The sequence below is a fragment of the Trichomycterus rosablanca genome, chromosome 19, assembly GCF_030014385.1.
Source record: "Trichomycterus rosablanca isolate fTriRos1 chromosome 19, fTriRos1.hap1, whole genome shotgun sequence".
In the NCBI taxonomy this organism is placed as follows: Eukaryota; Metazoa; Chordata; class Actinopteri; order Siluriformes; family Trichomycteridae; genus Trichomycterus; species Trichomycterus rosablanca.
In genome coordinates this window covers 28,615,688-28,624,650 of record NC_086006.1, presented here as the reverse complement: position 1 = coordinate 28,624,650, position 8,963 = coordinate 28,615,688, and positions in this window count along the sequence as shown.

The following is an 8,963-nucleotide window of genomic DNA, read 5'->3' as shown; positions in this document are numbered from 1 at the left end:
CTCAATTTGGACATTTAGGGGTGTAGTCTCTTAGGGGTGTACTCACTTTTGTTGCCGGTGGTTTAGACATTAATGGCTGTATATTGAGTTATTTTGAGGGAAGAATAAATTTACACTGTTATATAAGCTGCACACAGACTACTTTTCATTGTGTCAAAGTGTCATTTTGTCAGTGTTGTCCCATGAAAAGATATACTTAAATATCTGCAGAAATGTGAGGGGTGTACTCACTTTTGTGATACACTGTATATACACACACATATACACTTAAACACACATATACACACACATACATATACTGTATATATATACACACACATATACACTTAAACACACATATACACACACATACATATATATATATACACACACATATACACTTAAACACACATATACACACACATACATATACTGTATATATATACACACACATATACACTTAAACACACATACAGTGTATCACAAAAGTGAGTACACCCCTCACATTTCTGCAGATATTTAAGTATATCTTTTCATGGGACAACACTGACAAAATGACACTTTGACACAATGAAAAGTAGTCTGTGTGCAGCTTATATAACAGTGTAAATTTATTCTTCCCTCAAAATAACTCAATATACAGCCATTAATGTCTAAACCACCGGCAACAAAAGTGAGTACACCCCTTAGTGAAAGTTCTTGAAGTGTCAATATTTTGTGTGGCCACCACTATTTCCCAGAACTTCCTTAACTCTCCTGGGCATGGAGTTTACCAGAGCTTCACAGGTTGCCACTGGAATGCTTTTCCACTCCTCCATGACGACATCACGGAGCTGGCAGATATTCGAGACTTTGCGCTCCTCCACCTTCCGCTTGAGGATGCCCCAAAGATGTTCTATTGGGTTTAGGTCTGGAGACATGCTTGGCCAGTCCATCACCTTTACCCTCAGCCTCTTCAATAAAGCAGTGGTCGTCTTAGAGGTGTGTTTGGGGTCATTATCATGCTGTAACACTGCCCTGCGACTCAGTTTCCGGAGGGAGGGGATCATGCTCTGCTTCAGTATTTCACAGTACATATTGGAGTTCATGTGTCCCTCAATGAAATGTAACTCCCCAACACCTGCTGCACTCATGCAGCCCCAGACCATGGCATTCCCACCACCATGCTTGACTGTAGGCATGACACACTTATCTTTGTACTCCTCACCTGATTGCCGCCACACATGCTTGAGACCATCTGAACCAAACAAATTAATCTTGGTCTCATCAGACCATAGGACATGGTTCCAGTAATCCATGTCCTTTGTTGACATGTCTTCAGCAAACTGTTTGCGGGCTTTCTTGTGTAGAGACTTCAGAAGAGGCTTCCTTCTGGGGTGACAGCCATGCAGACCAATTTGATGTAGTGTGCGGCGTATGGTCTGAGCACTGACAGGCTGACCCCCCACCTTTTCAATCTCTGCAGCAATGCTGACAGCACTCCTGCGCCTATCTTTCAAAGACAGCAGTTGGATGTGACGCTGAGCACGTGCACTCAGCTTCTTTGGACGACCAACGCGAGGTCTGTTCTGAGTGGACCCTGCTCTTTTAAAACGCTGGATGATCTTGGCCACTGTGCTGCAGCTCAGTTTCAGGGTGTTGGCAATCTTCTTGTAGCCATGGCCATCTTCATGTAGCGCAACAATTCGTCTTTTAAGATCCTCAGAGAGTTCTTTGCCATGAGGTGCCATGTTGGACCAGTATGAGAGAGTGTGAGAGCTGTACTACTAAATTGAACACACCTGCTTCCTATGCACACCTGAGACCTAGTAACACTAACAAATCACATGACATTTTGGAGGAAAAATGACATGCAGTGCTCAATTTGGACATTTAGGGGTGTAGTCTCTTAGGGGTGTACTCACTTTTGTTGCCGGTGGTTTAGACATTAATGGCTGTATATTGAGTTATTTTGAGGGAAGAATAAATTTACACTGTTATATAAGCTGCACACAGACTACTTTTCATTGTGTCAAAGTGTCATTTTGTCAGTGTTGTCCCATGAAAAGATATACTTAAATATCTGCAGAAATGTGAGGGGTGTACTCACTTTTGTGATACACTGTATATATACACACACATACACAAATATATACACATACACTATACACACATACACACACATACACAAATATACACACATATATACATATACACACATACACACAAACTTACAAACTTTCCCTCACACACACACACACACAACACTAACAAGTTTAAACACACACAGCTACACACATACATCTATAACACAAAAACACATGCATATACACAAGTTTAAACACACACAAACTCACACCTACACACACTCGAGTTTAAACACACACACACACACACACACACACACACAACATTCACAAGTTCAAACACACATACACACACATACATCTATAACACACAAACACATGCGTACACACAGGTTCAAACACACACCTACACACATAAACCTATTACACACACAACACTTACAACTTCAAACACACATACACCTACACACACACTCGAAAACACACACAAGTTCAAACACACACCTACACACACTTGAGTTCAAACATACACAAGTGCAAACACACGCACATATACAAATCTATACACACAAACACACACACACATGCATTTACACACAACTGGTCTAATGTGACTTTTTTAATGTGTATGCCAAGTTTTAATGCGCCCCCCTCGCTTACAAGCAGACTGACAGATGTGTGTGTGTGTGTGTGTGTGTGTGTGTGTGTGTGTGTGATTCCCTGAGGCTGAAATATCCAGGTGATGACATAAAGACGTAAGTGGGGGGCTGAAAACACCTTCCATGGCTCATTGATGATGGTTTATCAGTCTGCCACAGCAGTGTGTGTGTGTGTGTGTGTGTGTGTGTGTGTGTGCTTTACCATGCATGTCTCTATTTTCTTAAATGTCTATCTGAACTCTACTGAGCGCGCTCATAACGACCTGTGTGTGGTGTGTGTTTGTGTACGTTCATGTGTGTGTGTGTGTGGTGTGTGTTTGTGTATTAGTTTGTGTGTGTGGTGTGTGTGTATGTTTGTGCATATTCATGTGTGTGTGTGTGTGTGTGTGTGTGCACTGATTAATTATTCATGAGTACCAGCTGTGCCAGTGAGTAAAATGGAAGGGGCGTGGCTGACTAATACCATTAATCAAAGCCCCGCCCCTCCAATCCCATTTATTCCCAAAGTACTTTGAGTGCAGCGGCCAAAACTCAGAGAGCAAAGCAGAACATCCATTATTCATTCAGCTTCTATATAGCGGCATGTCAAAAAGTTTGTGAACCCTTTGGATCGCGCTGCTGTTGTGCATGAAATCCCCACAGAATGTTCTGAATCAAAATAACAGACCTCCACTGTAGTCCCAGCAAGACTACAAATCCCAGGAGCTGCAGTGCTCGTCAGTGTTAATGCACTGTACCTGAATTCTGTCCTATTTAATATAAACCGAAGAGCAGCGAGTTGTTTGACTGTACCTGGCAAAGGTTCATCACTGGTGTGCACATGATTCATTTTAAAGCTGTATAAAGAGAGTCGGCTCATTAACCCGATTCTTCATTTTTTTCCGTTCTTTAGTTAGGCAGGATTGAAAGAGAAGCATTGGGACTGTGACTGTGAGTCAGTGTGTTGGTAGATCGAGTAGCTGGTGCGCTGACCACAGTCACAGTTCCACCAAGCGCCCTCTCTCCTTAGTCTTAGTAGTTTGTCGGCTAAGTCTATAAATGGAATCAATTATCCTTCGCATTTTTTATTCTTTTCCAACCAGTTTGTAAAATAATTTATAATAATGATAATAATAATAATAACAATAATAATAATAATTACAATAATAGTAATAATAATGATGATAATAATAATATTAAAATAATAATAATAATAATAATTACAGTAATAATAATAATGATAATAATAATTATAACAATAATAGTAATAATAATAATGATAATAATAATAATATTAAAATAATAATAATAATAATAATAATTACAGTAATAATAATAATGATAATAATAATTATAACAATAATAGTAATAATAATGATAATAATAAAAATAATAGTAGTAACTGCCAGCTTTAATAGTTTTTTAGTTTTTATGAAAATAACAGTTTGACCAGTGATACCAGTTAAACCAGCAGAATCAGGATCATTAAAATGAATCCAGTACTGTGAGAGACTCATATAGACCCGGAGCTTCTGATGATCAGATCACTGAATTGTGTGTGAATAGAGTAAGTGTGTTGTTACTATAATCTGATGGTTGTACATGAAAGATGAATAATAGTGTGTGTGTGTGTGTGTGTGTTTGGCTTTGTTCTGAACACAGGCGTGTTGTGATAATGACGTCGGTGTTCATTAACATGTCGTTACTGCATAATGAAGCTGTCAGTGTGATGAAGCGACAGTGAGTGCAACATTGAACAAGAACAGGATAAAGAAATAACATTTCATTCTTCTGATCATATAAAGAGCTGCATTCCACAGAAATCTCCCAAAATATTTTATATAAAAGTAAATACATATAATGTACACACACACACACACACACACACACACTATATATAATCACTACAGTGTGTTTAAACAATAAAAATGCATTCGCTGCTCTCTCAGGCTCTCACACTCAGAGCTGAAATACTGTTGTGTTCTATAAAGAAGATAAAGAACCTCCAACACACACACACACACACACACACACACACACACACCACTCCCTGTTCTTTTTATCTGTAAATTAATCCCATTTCCTGTATAAGCCCCTCTGTCTTTATCTGTCCTCCTCAAATTCAGATCAGTCTTGCTTCATTCTGCACCCGCACTAATCCCTGTGGGTGTTAGTGTGCATGTGTGTGTGTGTGTTAGTGTGCATGTGTGTGTGTGTGTGTGCATGTGTGTGTGGGTGTTAGTGTGCATGTGTGTGTGTGTTAGTGTGCATGTGTGTGTGTGTGTTAGTGTGCATGTGTGTGTTAGTGTGTATGTGTGTGTGTGTGTTAGTGTGCATGTGTGTGTGTGTGTGTGTGTTAGTGTGCATGTGTGTGTGTGTGTGTACAGTGTATCACAAAAGTGAGTACACCCCTCACATTTCTGCAGATATTTAAGTATATCTTTTCATGGGACAACACTGACAAAATGACACTTTGACACAATGAAAAGTAGTCTGTGTGCAGCTTATATAACAGTGTAAATTTATTCTTCCCTCAAAATAACTCAATATACAGCCATTAATGTCTAAACCACCGGCAACAAAAGTGAGTACACCCCTTAGTGAAAGTTCCTGAAGTGTCAATATTTTGTGTGGCCACCATTATTTCCCAGAACTGCCTTAACTCTCCTGGGCATGGAGTTTACCAGAGCTTCACAGGTTGCCACTGGAATGCTTTTCCACTCCTCCATGACGACATCACGGAGCTGGCGGATATTCGAGACTTTGCGCTCCTCCACCTTCCGCTTGAGGATGCCCCAAAGATGTTCTATTGGGTTTAGGTCTGGAGACATGCTTGGCCAGTCCATCACCTTTACCCTCAGCCTCTTCAATAAAGCAGTGGTCGTCTTAGAGGTGTGTTTGGGGTCATTATCATGCTGGAACACTGCCCTGCGACCCAGTTTCCGGAGGGAGGGGATCATGCTCTGCTTCAGTATTTCACAGTACATATTGGAGTTCATGTGTCCCTCAATGAAATGTAACTCCCCAACACCTGCTGCACTCATGCAGCCCCAGACCATGGCATTCCCACCACCATGCTTGACTGTAGGCATGACACACTTATCTTTGTACTACCGCCACACATGCTTGAGACCATCTGAACCAAACAAATTAATCTTGGTCTCATCAGACCATAGGACATGGTTCCAGTAATCCATGTCCTTTGTTGACATGTCTTCAGCAAACTGTTTGCGGACTTTCTTGTGTAGAGACTTCAGAAGAGGCTTCCTTCTGGGGTGACAGCCATGCAGACCAATTTGATGTAGTGTGCGGCGTATGGTCTGAGCACTGACAGGCTGACCCCCCAACTTTTCAATCTCTGCAGCAATGCTGACAGCACTCCTGCGCCTATCTTTCAAAGACAGCAGTTGGATGTGACGCTGAGCACGTGCACTCAGCTTCTTTGGACGACCAACGCGAGGTCTGTTCTGAGTGGACCCTGCTCTTTTAAAACGCTGGATGATCTTGGCCACTGTGCTGCAGCTCAGTTTCAGGGTGTTGGCAATCTTCTTGTAGCCTTGGCCATCTTCATGTAGCGCAACAATTCGTCTTTTAAGATCCTCAGAGAGTTCTTTGCCATGAGGTGCCATGTTGGAACTTTCAGTGACCAGTATGAGAGAGTGTGAGAGCTGTACTACTAAATTGAACACACCTGCTCCCTATGCACACCTGAGACCTAGTAACACTAACAAATCACATGACATTTTGGAGGGAAAATGACAAGCAGTGCTCAATTTGGACATTTAGGGGTGTAGTCTCTTAGGGGTGTACTCACTTTTGTTGCCGGTGGTTTAGACATTAATGGCTGTATATTGAGTTATTTTGAGGGAAGAATAAATGTACACTGTTATATAAGCTGCACACAGACTACTTTTCATTGTGTCAAAGTGTCATTTTGTCAGTGTTGTCCCATGAAAAGATATACTTAAATATCTGCAGAAATGTGAGGGGTGTACTCACTTTTGTGATACACTGTATGTAGTATTTCGTATATGTATGTTAGTGTGTGTTCGTTCATTTTAGATTTCGCCTAAAGTATATGGACGTATCTTTCTAAAACCATGAACGTTAAAATAGATTTAATCTCTCCCTCCCTTTGCATCTCTAACAGCCTCCACTCTTCTGCTCCTGATTTATTCATTCTCTTTACACACTGCTCTAGGTCATTCTAGAGATTTTAGAGTTTGAAGCCACATCATCAACCAATAGCGGAGCTGCTCTGCTGTTTTTACTTCTAGTGAGGTAAATATAGTGATGGTTTACAGTCAGTTATAGGTTTAACACCTTGGGTTCTAACAGTAGACACCTGAAACCAACTAATCAGCAAACCAAAGGACTTCAGACTAGCTTTAGTTTCTTACAAAGTTCAATTCTAGCACAGGTTAAAACAGAGAGTGTACTTAAACAAGACGCCTACCTTAACCAAGAGTAGAAGTGTACACAAATGGAGGACACTAGCACAGTACAGTTTATATTCAGGTTCTGCTCTGTATAGTGGACTGACCAGGGTTTTCTGAAGGACCACAGGAGTCCATGTGGTTCTACTGTTTACAGAAGCAGGCCAGTATTCGACACAAGGACATCTTAGGTATCAAAGGTCATGAGTATTCAATATTGGTTTTCAGTGGCCCAGATAGCAAACCAGACCGCGTAATTGGGCACAAGATCCCACAGAAACACTTCAGAATCTTAAATAAGGCAGAAGACTGGTAGATGTTAGAGATGCAAAGTGAGGGTCAACTTAATATTAATGCATTTAATTGGGAAATGGGAAGTCCAACAAGCTCATGGTCAAATGTCCACATACTTTTGGTCATGTAGTGTTAGCACACACACACACACACACACACACAGATGCCAGTAAAAAAGAGACACTGAGACTATAACGACCTTCTGGTCAACCAAACGGAAAGAAGAATCATGAGATTATTGCATTAAAGCCAGAGATCATTAACCACGACCTTCTCAACCCTTCTCTCGCAATCCTCTCTCTCTCTCTCTCTCTCTCTCTCACTCTCTCTTCCACCTCTCATGTCGGCTCCTTGACCAGACAGTAGGAGCCATTGATTCTGCTTCTCACGACCAATTTTTACAGGCTGGTGGCCTTTCCTGCACTTAACGTAATACTCAACGATGGACAGGTCGCGCCTCGCCACTTAAGTGCCCGTTTGCAGGAAGCACAAATAAACGTGATGGCCAGAATAACGGAAACCAAGTAACAAATGAAAGATACAAAAACAACTGAGAAAGTGGACAGAACAGGGACAAAGCAGAAGTGAGGACTGGATGTCACAATATAAAAGGCTGATCAGAGCACCTGCAACAACCAAGCTCTTGTATAAAGAGGAAAAAGCATTCTGGGCTTATATGCCTGCAAAAACAGGACTGGACCGAGTTCAGCATCACGGTTCCAGAGGAAGCAGGTTTGCCAACAAAGGAGCCGGCAAGTCTGTAAGGGATAAACGGTGATAAATAGAAACACTTCCACCTGGAGCGAATTATCACTTAACAAGGCAACAACAGGAGAACTGACACATCAATCATCTGCGCCTCCATGCCCCTTCTGCCGGCAATATTTGGCAAGGCAGAAAGGCATGATTCTGTAGCCGACCCACACTGCCAATCTCCATGACAGGACAGGTAGACTTGTTACTCTTAAACCCAGAATTTAAGACTTAGCAGTGGAGGACTTGTGTATCAGACTGCTGTGCCACCAAAGCCAATCAGAGTGCAGCGTACAACAGCATGGTGCTGAGAAGCACATAAAATTGTTGAATAATTTACACTATATGGCCAAAAGTATTTGGACACCTGACCATGAGCTTGTCGAACGTCCCATTTCAAAAACAGAGTGACCTTTATGTGATCTTTTCAACTAGAACAACAGCCGCTCTTCTGAGAAGCTTCCTGCAACACTTTGAAGGAGGTCTGTGTATGGGAATTTGTGCCCATTCAGTCAGTATGGCTGGGCACTGATGCTGCTCAAGAAAACCTCAGTTGATGTTCCAGTTCATCCCACAGCTGTTCAGCTGTTCTTTAGCATGAGTTCCTCTTTAAGATCAGTGACGGATGAAGCCTTGTGAATAATTAATGTTTCGGTGCATAAAACAAGAAGCTGCTCCTCCAGGCTCTCGAAGCTCGTTCAGAGTTCAGTAGCTTAATGGCTGGATTTCCACAACCAGTCGTGTTTACTGGAATCTGAGGGCCACACCTGCTTCACTTAAGAATCTGAGCGGATATT